Raw genomic sequence first — 21,352 nt, forward strand, 5'->3', positions numbered from 1 at the left:
ACCTTAGCCAAGACACTTTAGCCGAGACACATTAGCCAAGACACCTTAGCCAAGACACTTTAGCCAAGACACATTAGCCAAGATACCTTAGCCAAGACACATTAGCCAAGACACCTTAGCGAAGACACCTTAGCCAAGACACCTTAGCCAAGACACCTTAGCCAAGACACCTTAGCCAAGACACCTTAGCCGAGACACATTAGCCAAGACACCTAAGCCAAGACACCTAAGCCAAGACACTTTAGCCAAGACACATTAGCCAAGACACCTTAGCCAAGACACCTTAGCCAAGACACCTTAGCCGATACACATTAGCCAAGACACCTTAGCCAAGACACCTTAGCCAAGACACCTTAGCCAAGACACCTTAACCAAGACACCTTAGCCAAGACACTTTAGCCGAGACACCTTAGCCAAGACACCTTAGCCAAGACACCTTAACCAAGACACCTTAGCCAAGACACTTTAGCCGAGACACCTTAGCCAAGACACCTTAGCCAAGACACCTTAACCAAGACACCTTAGCCAAGACACTTTAGCCGAGACACCTTAGCCAAGACACATTAGCCAAGACACCTTAGCCAAGACACATTAGCCAAGACACATTAGCCAAGACACTTTAGCCGAGACACCTTAGCCAAGACACATTAGCCAAGACACCTTAGCCAAGACACCTTAGCCAAGACACCTTAGCCAAGACACCTTAGCCAAGACACATTAGCCAAGACACCTTAGCCGAGACACATTAACCAAGACACTTTAGCCAAGACACCTTAGCCAAGACACATTAGCCAAGACACTTTAGCCGAGACACATTAGCCAAGACACCTTAGCCAAGACACCTTAGCCAAGACACCTTAGCCAAGACACCTTAGCCAAGACACCTTAGCCGAGACACCTTAGCCAAGACACCTTAGCCGAGACACATAAGCCAAGACACCTTAGCCGAGACACCTTAGTCAAGACACTTTAGCCAAGACACATTAGCCAAGACACCTTAGCCAAGACACCTTAGCCGAGACACCTTAGCCAAGACACCTTAGCCAAGACACCTTAGCCAAGACACCTTAGCCAAGACACATTAGCCAAGACACCTTAGCCAAGACACCTTAGCCAAGACACATTAGCCAAGACACCTTAGCCTAGACACATTAGCCAAGACACTTTAGCCGAGACACATTAGCCAAGACACCTTAGCCAAGACACCTTAGCCAAGACACCTTAGCCAAGACACCTTAGCCAAGACACCTTAGCCAAGACACATTAGCCAAGACACCTTAGCCGAGACACCTAAGCCAAGACACCTTAGCCAAGACACCTTAGCCAAGACACATTAGCCAAGACACTTTAGCCGAGACACATTAGCCAAGACACCTTAGCCAAGACACATTAGCCAAGACACCTTAGCCAAGACACCTTAGCCAAGACACCTTAGCCGAGACACATTAGCCAAGACACCTTAGCCAAGACACCTTAGCCAAGACACCTTAGCCAAGACACCTTAGCCAAGACACCTTAGCCACGACACCTTAGCCAAGACACATTAGCCAAGACACCTTAGCCAAGACACCTTAGCCAAGACACCTTAGCCAAGACACCTTAGCCAAGACACTCTAGCCGAGACACATTAGCCAAGACACTTTAGCCGAGACACATTAGCCAAGACACCTTAGCCAAGACACCTTAGCCAAGACACCTTAGCCAAGACACCTTAGCCAAGACACCTTAGCCGAGACACATTAGCCAAGACACATTAGCCAAGACACATTAGCCAAGACACCTTAGCCAAGACACATTAGCCGAGACACATTAGCCAAGACACCTTAGCCAAGACACCTTAGCCAAGACACCTTAGCCAAGACACCTTAGCCTAGACACCTTAGCCAAGACACTTTAGCCGAGACACATTAGCCAAGACACCTTAGCCAAGACACTTTAGCCAAGACACATTAGCCAAGATACCTTAGCCAAGACACATTAGCCAAGACACCTTAGCGAAGACACCTTAGCCAAGACACCTTAGCCAAGACACCTTAGCTAAGACACCTTAGCCAAGACACCTTAGCCGAGACACATTAGCCAAGACACCTAAGCCAAGACACCTAAGCCAAGACACTTTAGCCAAGACACATTAGCCAAGACACCTTAGCCAAGACACCTTAGCCAAGACACCTTAGCCGATACACATTAGCCAAGACACCTTAGCCAAGACACCTTAGCCAAGACACCTTAGCCAAGACACCTTAACCAAGACACCTTAGCCAAGACTCTTTAGCCGAGACACCTTAGCCAAGACACCTTAGCCAAGACACCTTAACCAAGACACCTTAGCCAAGACACTTTAGCCGAGACACCTTAGCCAAGACACCTTAGCCAAGACACCTTAACCAAGACACCTTAGCCAAGACACTTTAGCCGAGACACCTTAGCCAAGACACCTTAGCCAAGACACCTTAGCCAAGACACATTAGCCAAGACACATTAGCCAAGACACTTTAGCCGAGACACCTTAGCCAAGACACATTAGCCAAGACACCTTAGCCAAGACACCTTAGCCAAGACACCTTAGCCAAGACACATTAGCCAAGACACCTTAGCCGAGACACATTAGCCAAGACACTTTAGCCAAGACACCTTAGCCAAGACACATTAGCCAAGACACTTTAGCCGAGACACATTAGCCAAGACACCTTAGCCAAGACACCTTAGCCAAGACACCTTAGCCAAGACACCTTAGCCAAGACACATTAGCCAAGACACCTTAGCCAAGACACCTTAGCCGAGACACATAAGCCAAGACACCTTAGCCGAGACACCTTAGTCAAGACACTTTAGCCAAGACACATTAGCCAAGACACCTTAGCCAAGACACCTTAGCCGAGACACATTAGCCAAGACACCTTAGCCAAGACACCTTAGCCAAGACACCTTAGCCAAGACACATTAGCCAAGACACCTTAGCCAAGACACCTTAGCCAAGACACATTAGCCAAGACACCTTAGCCTAGACACATTAGCCAAGACACTTTAGCCGAGACACATTAGCCAAGACACCTTAGCCAAGACACCTTAGCCAAGACACCTTAGCCAAGACACCTTAGCCAAGACACATTAGCCAAGACACCTTAGCCGAGACACCTAAGCCAAGACACCTTAGCCAAGACACCTTAGCCAAGACACATTAGCCAAGACACTTTAGCCGAGACACATTAGCCAAGACACCTTAGCCAAGACACATTAGCCAAGACACCTTAGCCAAGACACCTTAGCCAAGACACCTTAGCCGAGACACATTAGCCAAGACACCTTAGCCAAGACACCTTAGCCAAGACACCTTAGCCAAGACACCTTAGCCACGACACCTTAGCCAAGACACATTAGCCAAGACACCTTAGCCAAGACACCTTAGCCAAGACACCTTAGCCAAGACACCTTAGCCAAGACACCTTAGCCACGACACCTTAGCCAAGACACATTAGCCAAGACACCTTAGCCAAGACACCTTAGCCAAGACACCTTAGCCAAGACACCTTAGCCAAGACACTTTAGCCGAGACACATTAGCCAAGACACCTTAGCCAAGACACCTTAGCCAAGACACCTTAGCCAAGACACCTTAGCCACGACACCTTAGCCAAGACACCTTAGCCAAGACACCTTAGCCAAGACACCTTAGCCAAGACACCTTAGCCAAGACACCTTAGCCAAGACACCTTAGCCACGACACCTTAGCCAAGACACATTAGCCAAGACACCTTAGCCAAGACACCTTAGCCAAGACACCTTAGCCACGACACCTTAGCCAAGACACCTTAGCCAAGACACCTTAGCCAAGACACCTTAGCCAAGACACCTTAGCCAAGACACCTTAGCCAAGACACCTTAGCCAAGACACCTTAGCCGAGACACATTAGCCAAGACACCTTAGCCAAGACACCTTAGCCAAGACACCTTAGCCAAGACACCTTAGCCACGACACCTTAGCCAAGACACCTTAGCCAAGACACCTTAGCCAAGACACCTTAGCCAAGACACCTTAGCCAAGACACCTTAGCCACGACACCTTAGCCAAGACACATTAGCCAAGACACCTTAGCCAAGACACCTTAGCCAAGACACCTTAGCCAAGACACCTTAGCCAAGACACTTTAGCCGAGACACATTAGCCAAGACACTTTAGCCGAGACACATTAGCCAAGACACCTTAGCCAAGACACCTTAGCCAAGACACCTTAGCCAAGACACCTTAGCCAAGACACCTTAGCCGAGACACATTAGCCAAGACACATTAGCCAAGACACATTAGCCAAGACACCTTAGCCAAGACACATTAGCCGAGACACATTAGCCAAGACACCTTAGCCAAGACACCTTAGCCAAGACACCTTAGCCAAGACACCTTAGCCTAGACACCTTAGCCAAGACACTTTAGCCGAGACACATTAGCCAAGACACCTTAGCCAAGACACTTTAGCCAAGACACATTAGCCAAGATACCTTAGCCAAGACACATTAGCCAAGACACCTTAGCGAAGACACCTTAGCCAAGACACCTTAGCCAAGACACCTTAGCCAAGACACCTTAGCCAAGACACCTTAGCCGAGACACATTAGCCAAGACACCTAAGCCAAGACACCTAAGCCAAGACACTTTAGCCAAGACACATTAGCCAAGACACCTTAGCCAAGACACCTTAGCCAAGACACCTTAGCCGATACACATTAGCCAAGACACCTTAGCCAAGACACCTTAGCCAAGACACCTTAGCCAAGACACCTTAACCAAGACACCTTAGCCAAGACACTTTAGCCGAGACACCTTAGCCAAGACACCTTAGCCAAGACACCTTAACCAAGACACCTTAGCCAAGACACTTTAGCCGAGACACCTTAGCCAAGACACCTTAGCCAAGACACCTTAACCAAGACACCTTAGCCAAGACACTTTAGCCGAGACACCTTAGCCAAGACACCTTAGCCAAGACACCTTAGCCAAGACACATTAGCCAAGACACATTAGCCAAGACACTTTAGCCGAGACACCTTAGCCAAGACACATTAGCCAAGACACCTTAGCCAAGACACCTTAGCCAAGACACCTTAGCCAAGACACATTAGCCAAGACACCTTAGCCGAGACACATTAGCCAAGACACTTTAGCCAAGACACCTTAGCCAAGACACATTAGCCAAGACACTTTAGCCGAGACACATTAGCCAAGACACCTTAGCCAAGACACCTTAGCCAAGACACCTTAGCCAAGACACCTTAGCCAAGACACATTAGCCAAGACACCTTAGCCAAGACACCTTAGCCGAGACACATAAGCCAAGACACCTTAGCCGAGACACCTTAGTCAAGACACCTTAGCCAAGACACCTTAGCCAAGACACCTTAGCCAAGACACCTTAGCCAAGACACATTAGCCAAGACACCTTAGCCGAGACACCTAAGCCAAGACACCTTAGCCAAGACACCTTAGCCAAGACACCTTAGCCAAGACACATTAGCCAAGACACTTTAGCCGAGACACATTAGCCAAGACACCTTAGCCAAGACACATTAGCCAAGACACCTTAGCCAAGACACCTTAGCCAAGACACCTTAGCCGAGACACATTAGCCAAGACACCTTAGCCAAGACACCTTAGCCAAGACACCTTAGCCAAGACACCTTAGCCACGACACCTTAGCCAAGACACATTAGCCAAGACACCTTAGCCAAGACACCTTAGCCAAGACACCTTAGCCAAGACACCTTAGCCAAGACACTTTAGCCGAGACACATTAGCCGAGACACCTTAGCCAAGACACTTTAGCCAAGACACATTAGCCAAGACACCTTAGCCAAGACACCTTAGCCGAGACACATTAGCCAAGACACCTAAGCCAAGACACATTAGCCAAGACACATTAGCCAAGAAACCTTAGCCAAGACACCTTAGCCAAGACACATTAGCCAAGAAACCTTAGCCAAGACACCTTAGCCAAGACACATTAGCCAAGACACCTTAGCCAAGACACCTTAGCCAAGACACCTTAGCCAAGACACATTAGCCAAGACACCTTAGCCGAGACACATTAGCCAAGACACTTTAGCCAAGACACCTTAGCCGAGATACATTAGCCAAGACACCTTAGCCAAGACACCTTAGCCAAGACACCTTAGCCAAGACACTTTAGCCGAGACACATTAGCCAAGACACCTTAGCCAAGACACCTTAGCCAAGACACCTTAGCCAAGACACTTTAGCCGAGACACATTAGCCAAGACACCTTAGCCAAGACACTTTAGCCAAGGCACATTAGCCAAGACACCTTAGCCGAGACACATTAGCCAAGACACCTAAGCCAAGACACTTTAGCCAACACACATTAGCCAAGACACCTTAGCCAAGACACCTTAGCCAAGACACATTAGCCAAGACACCTTAGCCAAGACACCTTAGCCGAGACACATTAGCCAAGACACCTAAGCCAAGACACCTTAGCCAAGACACCTTAGCCAAGACACATACGCCAAGACACATTAGCCAAGACACCTTAGCCAAGACACTTTAGCCGAGACACATTAGCCAAGACACCTTAGCCAAGACACCTTAGCCTAGACACATTAACCAAGACACCTTAGCCAAGACACCGTAGCCGAGACACATTAGCCAAGACACCTTAGCCAAGACACCTTAGCCAAGACACCTTAGCCGAGACACTTTAGCCGAGACACATTAGCCAAGACACCTTAGCCAAGACACCTTAGCCAAGACACCTTAGCCAAGACACATTAGCCAAGACACCTTAGCCAAGACACCTTAGCCAAGACACCTTAGCCAAGACACATTAGCCAAGACACTTTAGCCAAGACACCTTAGCCGAGACACATTAGCCAAGACACTTTAGCCAAGACACCTTAGCCAAGACACTTTAGCCGAGACACATTAGCCAAGACACCTTAGCCAAGACACCTTAGCCAAGACACCTTAGCCAATACACCTTAGCCAAGACACCTTAGCCGAGACACATTAGCCAAGACACTTTAGCCAAGACACCTTAGCCAAGACACCTTAGCCGAGACACATTAGCCAAGACACTTTAGCCAAGACACCTTAGCCAAGACACTTTAGCCGAGACACATTAGCCAAGACACCTTAGCCAAGACACATTAGCCAAGACACCTTAGCCAAGACACATTAGCCAAGACACCTTAGCCAAGACACCTTAGCCAAGACACCTTAGCCAAGACACATTAGCCAAGACACTTTAGCCAAGACACCTTAGCCAAGACACATTAGCCAAGACACCTTAGCCGAGACACATTAGCCAAGACACTTTAGCCAAGACACCTTAGCCAAGACACATTAGCCAAGACACTTTAGCCGAGACACATTAGCCAAGACACCTTAGCCAAGACACCTTAGCCAAGACACCTTAGCCAAGACACCTTAGCCAAGACACATTAGCCAAGACACCTTAGCCAAGACACCTTAGCCGAGACACATAAGCCAAGACACCTTAGCCGAGACACCTTAGCCAAGACACATTAGCCAAGACACTTTAGCCAAGACACCTTAGCCGAGACACATTAGCCAAGACACTTTAGCCAAGACACCTTAGCCAAGACACTTTAGCCGAGACACATTAGCCAAGACACCTTAGCCAAGACACCTTAGCCAAGACACCTTAGCCGAGACACATTAGCCAAGACACATTAGCCAAGACACATTAGCCAAGACACCTTAGCCAAGACACATTAGCCGAGACACATTAGCCAAGACACCTTAGCCAAGACACCTTAGCCAAGACACCTTAGCCAAGACACCTTAGCCAAGACACATTAGCCAAGACACCTTAGCCGAGACACATTAGCCAAGACACCTTAGCCAAGACACCTTAGCCAAGACACTTTAGCCAAGACACATTAGCCAAGACACCTTAGCCGAGACACATTAGCCAAGACACCTAAGCCAAGACACTTTAGCCAACACACATTAGCCAAGACACCTTAGCCAAGACACCTTAGCCAAGACACCTTAGCCAAGACACCTTAGCCAAGACACCTTAGCCGAGACACATTAGCCAAGACACCTAAGCCAAGACACCTTAGCCAAGACACCTTAGCCAAGACACATACGCCAAGACACCTTAGCCTAGACACCTTAGCCAAGACACTTTAGCCGAGACACATTAGCCAAGACACCTTAGCCAAGACACCTTAGCCAAGACACCTTAGCCAAGACACCTTAGCCGAGACACATTAGCCAAGACACATTAGCCAAGACACATTAGCCAAGACACCTTAGCCAAGACACATTAGCCGAGACACATTAGCCAAGACACCTTAGCCAAGACACCTTAGCCAAGACACCTTAGCCAAGACACCTTAGCCTAGACACCTTAGCCAAGACACTTTAGCCGAGACACATTAGCCAAGACACCTTAGCCAAGACACTTTAGCCAAGACACATTAGCCAAGATACCTTAGCCAAGACACATTAGCCAAGACACCTTAGCGAAGACACCTTAGCCAAGACACCTTTGCCAAGACACCTTAGCCAAGACACCTTAGCCAAGACACCTTAGCCGAGACACATTAGCCAAGACACCTAAGCCAAGACACCTAAGCCAAGACACTTTAGCCAAGACACATTAGCCAAGACACCTTAGCCAAGACACCTTAGCCAAGACACCTTAGCCGATACACATTAGCCAAGACACCTTAGCCAAGACACCTTAGCCAAGACACCTTAGCCAAGACACCTTAACCAAGACACCTTAGCCAAGACACTTTAGCCGAGACACCTTAGCCAAGACACCTTAGCCAAGACACCTTAACCAAGACACCTTAGCCAAGACACTTTAGCCGAGACACCTTAGCCAAGACACCTTAGCCAAGACACCTTAACCAAGACACCTTAGCCAAGACACTTTAGCCGAGACACCTTAGCCAAGACACCTTAGCCAAGACACCTTAGCCAAGACACATTAGCCAAGACACATTAGCCACGACACTTTAGCCGAGACACCTTAGCCAAGACACATTAGCCAAGACACCTTAGCCAAGACACCTTAGCCAAGACACCTTAGCCAAGACACCTTAGCCAAGACACATTAGCCAAGACACCTTAGCCGAGACACATTAGCCAAGACACTTTAGCCAAGACACCTTAGCCAAGACACATTAGCCAAGACACTTTAGCCGAGACACATTAGCCAAGACACCTTAGCCAAGACACCTTAGCCAAGACACCTTAGCCAAGACACCTTAGCCAAGACACATTAGCCAAGACACCTTAGCCAAGACACCTTAGCCGAGACACATAAGCCAAGACACCTTAGCCGAGACACCTTAGTCAAGACACTTTAGCCAAGACACATTAGCCAAGACACCTTAGCCAAGACACCTTAGCCGAGACACATTAGCCAAGACACCTTAGCCAAGACACCTTAGCCAAGACACCTTAGCCAAGACACATTAGCCAAGACACCTTAGCCAAGACACCTTAGCCAAGACACATTAGCCAAGACACCTTAGCCTAGACACATTAGCCAAGACACCTTAGCCAAGACACCTTAGCCTAGACACATTAACCAAGACACCTTAGCCAAGACACCTTAGCCAAGACACCTTAGCCAAGACACCTTAGCCAAGACACATTAGCCAAGACACCTTAGCCGAGACACCTAAGCCAAGACACCTTAGCCAAGACACCTTAGCCAAGACACATTAGCCAAGACACTTTAGCCGAGACACATTAGCCAAGACACCTTAGCCAAGACACATTAGCCAAGACACCTTAGCCAAGACACCTTAGCCAAGACACCTTAGCCGAGACACATTAGCCAAGACACCTTAGCCAAGACACCTTAGCCAAGACACCTTAGCCAAGACACCTTAGCCAAGACACCTTAGCCACGACACCTTAGCCAAGACACATTAGCCAAGACACCTTAGCCAAGACACCTTAGCCAAGACACCTTAGCCAAGACACCTTAGCCAAGACACTTTAGCCGAGACACATTAGCCAAGACACTTTAGCCGAGACACATTAGCCAAGACACCTTAGCCAAGACACCTTAGCCAAGACACCTTAGCCAAGACACCTTAGCCAAGACACCTTAGCCAAGACACATTAGCCAAGACACATTAGCCAAGACACATTAGCCAAGACACCTTAGCCAAGACACATTAGCCGAGACACATTAGCCAAGACACCTTAGCCAAGACACCTTAGCCAAGACACCTTAGCCAAGACACCTTAGCCTAGACACCTTAGCCAAGACACTTTAGCCGAGACACATTAGCCAAGACACCTTAGCCAAGACACTTTAGCCAAGACACATTAGCCAAGATACCTTAGCCAAGACACATTAGCCAAGACACCTTAGCGAAGACACCTTAGCCAAGACACCTTAGCCAAGACACCTTAGCCAAGACACCTTAGCCAAGACACCTTAGCCGAGACACATTAGCCAAGACACCTAAGCCAAGACACCTAAGCCAAGACACTTTAGCCAAGACACATTAGCCAAGACACCTTAGCCAAGACACCTTAGCCGATACACATTAGCCAAGACACCTTAGCCAAGACACCTTAGCCAAGACACCTTAGCCAAGACACCTTAACCAAGACACCTTAGCCAAGACACTTTAGCCGAGACACCTTAGCCAAGACACCTTAGCCAAGACACCTTAACCAAGACACCTTAGCCAAGACACTTTAGCCGAGACACCTTAGCCAAGACACCTTAGCCAAGACACCTTAACCAAGACACCTTAGCCAAGACACTTTAGCCGAGACACCTTAGCCAAGACACCTTAGCCAAGACACCTTAGCCAAGACACATTAGCCAAGACACATTAGCCAAGACACTTTAGCCGAGACACCTTAGCCAAGACACATTAGCCAAGACACCTTAGCCAAGACACTTTAGCCAAGACACATTAGCCAAGACACCTTAGCCGAGACACATTAGCCAAGACACCTAAGCCAAGACACTTTAGCCAACACACATTAGCCAAGACACCTTAGCCAAGACACCTTAGCCAAGACACATTAGCCAAGACACCTTAGCCAAGACACCTTAGCCGAGACACATTAGCCAAGACACCTAAGCCAAGACACCTTAGCCAAGACACCTTAGCCAAGACACCTAAGCCAAGACACCTTAGCCAAGACACCTTAGCCGAGACACATAAGCCAAGACACCTTAGCCGAGACACCTTAGCCAAGACACATTAGCCAAGACACTTTAGCCAAGACACCTTAGCCGAGACACATTAGCCAAGACACTTTAGCCAAGACACCTTAGCCAAGACACTTTAGCCGAGACACATTAGCCAAGACACCTTAGCCAAGACACCTTAGCCAAGACACCTTAGCCGAGACACATTAGCCAAGACACATTAGCCAAGACACATTAGCCAAGACACCTTAGCCAAGACACATTAGCCGAGACACATTAGCCAAGACACCTTAGCCAAGACACCTTAGCCAAGACACCTTAGCCAAGACACCTTAGCCAAGACACATTAGCCAAGACACCTTAGCCGAGACACATTAGCCAAGACACCTTAGCCAAGACACCTTAGCCAAGACACTTTAGCCAAGACACATTAGCCAAGACACATAAGCCAAGACACCTTAGCCAAAACACATTAGCCAAGACACCTTAGCTAAGACACCTTAGCCAAGACACATTAGCCAAGACACCTTAGCCAAGACACATTAGCCAAGACACATTTCTCGAGACACATTAGCCAAGACACCTTAGCCAAGACACTTTAGCCAAGACACATTACTCGAGACACATTAGCCAAGACACCTTAGCGAAGACACCTTAGCCAAGACACATTAGCCAAGACACCTTAGCCAAGACACCTTAGCCAAGACACCTTAGCCAAGACACTTTAGCCAAGACACATTAGCCAAGACACATAAGCCGAGACACATTAGCCAAAACACCTTAGCCAAGACACCTTAGCCAAGACACATTAGCCAAGAAACCTTAGCCAAGACACCTTAGCCAAGACACTTTAGCCAAGACACATTAGAAAAGACACATTAGCCGAGACACCTTAGCCAAGACACCTTAGCCAAGACACCTTAGCCAAGACACCTTAGCCAAGACACCTTAGCCAAGACACCTTAGCCAAGACACTTTAGCCGAGACACATTAGCCAAGACACATTAGCCAAGACACCTAAGCCAAGACACCTTAGCCAAGACACATTAGCCGAGACACATTAGCCAAGACACATTAGCCAAGACACCTTAGCCAAGACACATTAGCCGAGACACATTAGCCAAGACACCTTAGCCGAGACACATTAGCCAAGACACTTTAGCCAAGACACCTTAGCCAAGACACATTAGCCAAGACACTTTAGCCGAGACACATTAGCCAAGACACCTTAGCCGAGACACATTAGCCAAGACACTTTAGCCAAGACACCTTAGCCGAGACACATTAGCCAAGACACATTAGCCAAGACACCTTAGCCGAGACACATTAGCCAAGACACCTTAGCCAAGACACATTAGCCAAGACACCTTAGCCAAGACACCTTAGCCGAGACACATTAGCCAAGACACCTTAGCCAAGACACATTAGCCAAGACACCTTAGCCAAGACACATTAGCCAAGACACCTTAGCCAAGACACCTTAGCCAAGACACATTAGCCAAGACACCTTAGCCAAGACACCTTAGCCGAGACACCTTAGCCGAGACACATTAGCCAAGACACCTTAGCCAAGACACCTTAGCCAAGACACCTTAGCCGAGACACATTAGCCAAGACACCTTAGCCAAGACACCTTAGCCAAGACACTTTAGCCGAGACACATTAGCCAAGACATCTTAGCCAAGACACCTTAGCCAAGACACATTAGCCAAGACACATTAGCCAAGACACCTTAGCCAAGACACCTTAGCCAAGACACATTAGCCAAGACACTTTAGCCGAGACACATTAGCCAAGACACCTTAGCCAAGACACCTTAGCCAAGACACCTTAGCCAAGACACCTTAGCCAAGACACCTTAGCCGAGACACATTAGCCAACACACCTTAGCCAAGACACCTTAGCCAAGACACCTTAGCCAAGACACCTTAGCCAAGACACCTTAGCCAAGACACCTTAGCCAAGACACCTTAGCCAAGACACCTTAGCCAAGACACCTTAGCCAAGACACTTTAGCCGACACACATTAGCCAAGACACCTTAGCCAAGACACATTAGCCAAGACACATAAGCCAAGACACCTTAGCCAAGACACCTTAGCCAAGACACATTAGCCAAGACACTTTAGCCGAGACACATTAGCCAAGACACCTTAGCCAAGACACCTTAGCCAAGACACCTTAGCCAAGACACCTTAGCCGAGACACATTAGCCAAGACACCTTAGCCAAGACACCTTAGCCAAGACACCTTAGCGAAGACACCTTAGCCAAGACACCTTAGCCAAGACACTTTAGCCAAGACACCTTAGCCAAGACACATTAGCCAAGACACCTTAGTCAAGACACCTTAGCCAAGACACCTTAGCCAAGACACCTTAGCCAAGACACCTTAGCCAAGACACCTTAGCGAAGACACCTTAGCCAAGACACCTTAGCCAAGACACTTTAGCCAAGACACCTTAGCCAAGACACATTAGCCAAGACACCTTAGCCAAGACACCTTAGCCAAGACACCTTAGCCAAGACACCTTAGCCAAGACACATTGGCCAAGACACATTAGCCAAGACACCTTAGCCAAGACACATTAGCCAAGACACCTTAGCCGAGACACATTAGCCAAGACACATTAGCCAAGACACCTTAGCCAAGACACCTTAGCCAAGACACCTTAGCCAAGACACCTTAGCCAAGACACCTTAGCCAAGACACTTTAGCCGAGACACATTAGCCAAGACACCTTAGCCAAGACACCTTAGCCAAGACACCTTAGCCAAGACACCTTAGCCGAGACACATTAGCCAACACACCTTAGCCAAGACACCTTAGCCAAGACACCTTAGCCAAGACACCTTAGCCAAGACACCTTAGCCAAGACACCTTAGCCAAGACACCTTAGCCAAGACACCTTAGCCAAGACACCTTAGCCAAGACACCTTAGCCAAGACACCTTAGCCAAGACACTTTGGCCGACACACATTAGCCAAGACACCTTAGCCAAGACACATTAGCCAAGACACATTAGCCAAGACACCTTAGCCAAGACACCTTAGCCAAGACACATTAGCCAAGACACTTTAGCCGAGACACATTAGCCAAGACACCTTAGCCAAGACACCTTAGCCAAGACACCTTAGCCAAGACACCTTAGCCGAGACACATTAGCCAAGACACCTTAGCCAAGACACCTTAGCCAAGACACCTTAGCGAAGACACCTTAGCCAAGACACCTTAGCCAAGACACTTTAGCCAAGACACCTTAGCCAAGACACATTAGCCAAGACACCTTAGCCAAGACACCTTAGCCAAGACACCTTAGCCAAGACACCTTAGCCAAGACACCTTAGCGAAGACACCTTAGCCAAGACACCTTAGCCAAGACACTTTAGCCAAGACACCTTAGCCAAGACACATTAGCCAAGACACCTTAGCCAAGACACCTTAGCCAAGACACCTTAGCCAAGACACCTTAGCCAAGACACATTGGCCAAGACACATTAGCCAAGACACCTTAGCCAAGACACATTAGCCAAGACACCTTAGCCGAGACACATTAGCCAAGACACATTAGCCAAGACACCTTAGCCAAGACACCTTAGCCAAGACACCTTAGCCAAGACACCTTAGCCAAGACACCTTAGCCAAGACACTTTAGCCGAGACACATTAGCCAAGACACCTTAGCCAAGACACCTTAGCCAAGACACCTTAGCCAAGACACCTTAGCCAAGACACCTTAGCCAAGACACCTTAGCCAAGACACCTTAGCCAAGACACCTTAGCCAAGACACCTTAGCCAAGACACCTTAGCCAAGACACATTAGCCGAGACACCTTAGCCGAGACACATTAGCCAAGACACCTTAGCCAAGACACCTTAGCCAAGACACCTTAGCCAAGACACCTTAGCCAAGACACATTAGCCAAGACACATTAGCCAAGACACCTTAGCCAAGACACATTAGCCAAGACACCTTAGACGAAACACATTAGCCAAGACACATTAGCCGAGACACCTTAGCCAAGACACCTTAGCCAAGACACCTTAGCCAAGACACATTAGCCAAGACACCTTAGCCAAGACACCTTAGCCAAGACACCTTAGCCAAGACACATTAGCCAAGACACCTTAGCCAAGACACCTTAGCCAAGACACCTTAGCCAAGACACATTAGCCAAGACACCTTAGCCAAGACACCTTAGCCAAGACACCTTAGCCAAGACACCTTAGCCAAGACACCTTAGCCAAGACACCTTAGCCAAGACACATTAGCCAAGACACCTTAGCCAAGACACCTTAGCCAAGACACTTTAGCGAAGACACATTAGCCAAGACACCTTAGCCAAGACACCTTAGCCAAGACACCTTAGCCGAGACACATTAGCCAAGACACCTTAGCCAAGACACCTTAGCCAAGACACCTTAGCCAAGACACATTAGCCGAGACACATTAGCCAAGACACATTAGCTAAGACACCTTAGCCAAGACACCTTAGCCGAGACACATTAGCCAAGACACTTTAGCCAAGACACATTAGCCAAGACACCTTAGCCAAGACACCTTTGCCAAGACACCTTAGCCAAGACACATTAGCCAAGACACCTTAGCCGAGACACATTAGCCAAGACACTTTAGCCAAGACACCTTAGCCGAGACACATTAGCCAAGACATATTAGCCAAGACACCTTAGCCAAGACACCTTAGCCAAGACACCTTAGCCAAGACACCTTAGCCAAGACACATTAGCCAAGACACCTTAGCCAAGACACCTTAGCCAAGACACCTTAGCCAAGACACCTTAGCCAAGACACCTTAGCCAAGACACCTTAGCCAAGACACCTTAGCCAAGACACATTAGCCAAGACACATTAGCCAAGACACCTTAGCCAAGACACAATAGCCAAGACACCTTAGCCAAGACACCTTAGTCAAGACACCTTAGCCAAGACACATTAGCCAAGACACATTAGCCAAGACACCTTAGCCAAGACACCTTAGCCGAGACACATTAGCCAAGACACCTTAGCCAAGACACATTAGCCAAGACACCTTAGCCAAGACACCTTAGCCGAGACACATTAGCCAAGACACCTTAGCCAAGACACATTAGCCAAGACACATTAGCCGAGACACCTTAGCCAAGACACCTTAGCCAAGACACATTAGCCAAGACACCTTAGCCAAGACACCTTAGCCAAGACACCTTAGCCAAGACACCTTAGCCAAGACACTTTAGCCGAGACACATTAGCCAAGACACCTTAGCCAAGACACCTTAGCCAAGACACCTTAGCCAAGACACCTTAGCCAAGACACCTTAGCCAAGACACCTTAGCCAAGACACCTTAGCCAAGACACCTTAGCCAAGACACCTTAGCCAAGACACATTAGCCGAGACACCTTAGCCGAGACACATTAGCCAAGACACCTTAGCCAAGACACCTTAGCCAAGACACCTTAGCCAAGACACCTTAGCCAAGACACCTTAGCCAAGACACATTAGCCAAGACACATTAGCCAAGACACCTTAGCCAAGACACATTAGCCAAGACACCTTAGACGAAACACATTAGCCAAGACACATTAGCCGAGACACCTTAGCCAAGACACCTTAGCCAAGACACCTTAGCCAAGACACATTAGCCAAGACACCTTAGCCAAGACCCCTTAGCCAAGACACCTTAGCCAAGACACATTAGCCAAGACACCTTAGCCAAGACACCTTAGCCAAGACACCTTAGCCAAGACACATTAGCCAAGACACCTTAGCCAAGACACCTTAGCCAAGACACATTAGCCAAGACACCTTAGCCAAGACACCTTAGCCAAGACACCTTAGCCAAGACACCTTAGCCAAGACACATTAGCCAAGACACCTTAGCCAAGACACCTTAGCCAAGACACTTTAGCGAAGACACATTAGCCAAGACACCTTAGCCAAGACACCTTAGCCGAGACACATTAGCCAAGACACCTTAGCCAAGACACCTTAGCCAAGACACCTTAGCCAAGACACATTAGCCGAGACACATTAGCCAAGACACATTAGCTAAGACACCTTAGCCAAGACACCTTAGCCGAGACACATTAGCCAAGACACCTTAGCCAAGACACTTTAGCCAAGACACATTAGCCAAGACACCTTAGCCAAGACACCTTTGCCAAGACACCTTAGCCAAGACACATTAGCCAAGACACCTTAGCCGAGACACATTAGCCAAGACACTTTAGCCAAGACACCTTAGCCGAGACACATTAGCCAAGACATATTAGCCAAGACACCTTAGCCAAGACACCTTAGCCAAGACACCTTAGCCAAGACACATTAGCCAAGACACCTTAGCCAAGACACCTTAGCCAAGACACCTTAGCCAAGACACCTTAGCCAAGACACCTTAGCCAAGACACCTTAGCCAAGACACCTTAGCCAAGACACATTAGCCAAGACACATTAGCCAAGACACCTTAGCCAAGACACATTAGCCAAGACACCTTAGCCAAGACACCTTAGTCAAGACACCTTAGCCAAGACACATTAGCCAAGACACATTAGCCAAGACACCTTAGCCAAGACACCTTAGCCGAGACACATTAGCCAAGACACCTTAGCCGAGACACATCAGCCAAGACACCTTAGCCAAGACACCTTAGCCAAGACACCTTAGCCAAGACACATTAGCCAAGACACCTTAGCCAAGACACCTTAGCCAAGACACATTAGCCAAGACACCTTAGCCAAGACACATTAGCCAAGACACATTAGCCGAGACACCTTAGCCAAGACACCTTAGCCAAGACACATTAGCCAAGACACCTTAGCCGAGACACCTTAGCCAAGACACCTTAGCCAAGACACCTTAGCCAAGACACATTAGCCAAGACACCTTAGCCAAGACACCTTAGCCAAGACACCTTAGCCAAGACACATTAGCCAAGACACCTTAGCCAAGACACCTTAGCCAAGACACCTTAGCCAAGACACATTAGCCAAGACACCTTAGCCAAGACACCTTAGCCAAGACACCTTAGCCAAGACACCTTAGCCAAGACACCTTAGCCAAGACACCTTAGCCAAGACACCTTAGCCAAGACACATTAGCCAAGACACCTTAGCCAAGATACCTTAGCCAAGACACTTTAGCCGAGACACATTAGCCAAGACACCTTAGCCAAGACACCTTAGCCAAGACACATTAACCGAGACACATTAGCCAAGACACCTTAGCCAAGACACCTTAGCCAAGACACCTTAGCCAAGACACCTTAGCCAAGACACCTTAGCCAAGACACCTTAGCCAAGACACCTTAGCCAAGACACCTTAGCCAAGACACCTTAGCCAAGACACCTTAGCCAAGACACATTAGCCAAGACACCTTAGCCAAGACACCTTAGCCAAGACACTTTAGCCGAGACACATTAGCCAAGACACCTTAGCCAAGACACCTTAGCCAAGACACATTAACCGAGACACATTAGCCAAGACACCTTAGCCAAGACACCTTAGCCAAGACACCTTAGCCAAGACACCTTAGCCAAGACACTTTAGCCGAGACACATTAGCCAAGACACATTAGCCAAGACACCTTAGCCAAGACACCTTAGCCAAGACACCTTAGCCAAGACACCTTAGCCGAGACACATTAGCCAAGACACCTAAGCCAAGAGACTTTAGCCAAGACACATTAGCCAAGACATATTAGCCAAGACACCTTAGTCAAGACACCTTAGCCAAGACACATTAACCGAGACACATTAGCCAAGACACATTAGCCAAGACACATTAGCTAAGACACCTTAGCCAAGACACCTTAGCCGAGACACATTAGCCAAGACACCTTAGCCAAGACACTTTAGCCAAGACACATTAGCCAAGACACCTTAGCCAAGACACCTTTGCCAAGACACCTTAGCCAAGACACATTAGCCAAGACACCTTAGCCGAGACACATTAGCCAAGACACTTTAGCCAAGACACCTTAGCCGAGACACATTAGCCAAGACATATTAGCCAAGACACCTTAGCCAAGACACCTTAGCCAAGACACCTTAGCCAAGACACCTTAGCCAAGACACATTAGCCAAGACACCTTAGCCAAGACACCTTAGCCAAGACACCTTAGCCAAGACACATTAGCCAAGACACCTTAGCCAAGACACCTTAGTCAAGACACCTTAGCCAAGACACATTAGCCAAGACACATTAGCCAAGACACCTTAGCCAAGACACCTTAGCCGAGACACATTAGCCAAGACACCTTAGCCAAGACACCTTAGCCAAGACACCTTAGCCAAGACACCTTAGCCAAGACACCTTAGCCAAGACACATTAGCCAAGACACCTTAGCCAAGACACCTTAGCCAAGACACATTAGCCAAGACACCTTAGCCAAGACACATTAGCCAAGACACATTAGCCGAGACACATTAGCCAAGACACCTTAGCCAAGACACCTTAGTCAAGACACCTTAGCCAAGACACATTAGCCAAGACACATTAGCCAAGACACCTTAGCCAAGACACCTTAGCCGAGACACATTAGCCAAGACACCTTAGCCAAGACACCTTAGCCAAGACACCTTAGCCAAGACACATTAGCCAAGACACCTTAGTCAAGACACCTTAGCCAAGACACATTAGCCAAGACACATTAGCCAAGACACCTTAGCCAAGACACCTTAGCCGAGACACATTAGCCAAGACACCTTAGCCAAGACACCTTAGCCAAGACACCTTAGCCAAGACACCTTAGCCAAGACACATTAGCCAAGACACCTTAGCCAAGACACCTTAGCCAAGACACCTTAGCCAAGACACATTAGCCAAGACACCTTAGCCAAGACACCTTAGCCAAGACACATTAGCCAAGACACCTTAGCCAAGACACATTAGCCAAGACACATTAGCCGAGACACCTTAGCCAAGACACCTTAGCCAAGACACATTAGCCAAGACACCTTAGCCGAGACACCTTAGCCAAGACACCTTAGCCAAGACACCTTAGCCAAGACACATTAGCCAAGACACCTTAGCCAAGACACCTTAGCCAAGACACCTTAGCCAAGACACATTAGCCAAGACACCTTAGCCAAGACACCTTAGCCAAGACACTTTAGCCGAGACACATTAGCCAAGACACATTAGCCAAGACACCTTAGCCAAGACACCTTAGCCAAGACACCTTAGCCAAGACACCTTAGCCGAGACACATTAGCCAAGACACCTAAGCCAAGAGACTTTAGCCAAGACACATTAGCCAAGACATATTAGCCAAGACACCTTAGTCAAGACACCTTAGCCAAGACACATTAACCGAGACACATTAGCCAAGACACATTAGCCAAGACACTTTAGTCAAGACACGTTAGCCAAGACACCTTAGCCAAGACACATTAGCCAAGACACATTAGCCAAGACACATTAGCCAAGACACCTTAGCCAAGACACCTTAGCCAAGACACATTAGCCAAGACACATTAGCCAAGACACTTTAGACGAGACACATTAGCCAAGACACCTTAGCCAAGACACCTTAGCCGAGACACATTAGCCAAGACACCTTAGCCAAGACACCTTAGCCAAGACACCTTAGCCAAGACACATTAGCCAAGACACCTTAGCCAAGACACCTTAGCCAAGACACCTTAGCCAAGACACCTTAGCCAAGACACTTTAGCCGAGACACATTAGCCAAGACACCTTAGCCAAGACACCTTAGCCAAGACACCTTAGCCAAGACACATTAACCGAGACACATTAGCCAAGACACCTTAGCCAAGACACCTTAGCCAAGACACATTAGCCAAGACACCTTAGCCAAGACACCTTAGCCAAGACACATAAGCCAAGACACCTTAGCCAAGACACATTAGCCAAGACACCTTAGCCAAGACACTTTAGCCGAGACACATTAGCCAAGACACCTTAGCCAAGACACATAAGCCAAGACACTTTTGCCAAGACACCTTAGCCAAGACACCTTAGCCAAGACACATTAGCCAAGACACCTTAGCCAAGACACCTTAGCCAAGACACCTTAGCCAAGACACCATAGCCAAGACACATTAGCCAAGACACCTTAGCCAAGACACCTTTGCCAAGACACCTTAGCCAAGACACCTTAGCCAAGACACCTTAGCCAAGACACTTTAGCCGAGACACATTAGCCAAGACAC

The 21,352-nt window shown here is 48.1% G+C and overlaps 1 long non-coding RNA gene across 1 annotated transcript; it reads right to left on the bottom strand.

Annotated features, from left to right (window-relative positions):
- Window positions 1-12,137: 12,137 nt before the first annotated feature.
- LOC125774461 (uncharacterized) lies at window positions 12,138-20,390 on the bottom strand. The gene is made up of 3 exons (XR_007420920.1): window positions 20,037-20,390; window positions 15,655-16,088; window positions 12,138-12,868 (listed from the first exon to the last, which is right to left on the bottom strand). It is a non-coding gene; the product is annotated as an uncharacterized LOC125774461 (long non-coding RNA).
- Between the last annotated feature and the right edge of the window lie 962 nt (window positions 20,391-21,352).

Source organism: Anopheles funestus, unplaced genomic scaffold, assembly GCF_943734845.2.
Source record: "Anopheles funestus unplaced genomic scaffold, idAnoFuneDA-416_04 scaffold_9_ctg1, whole genome shotgun sequence".
NCBI classification, from domain to species: domain Eukaryota; kingdom Metazoa; phylum Arthropoda; class Insecta; order Diptera; family Culicidae; genus Anopheles; species Anopheles funestus.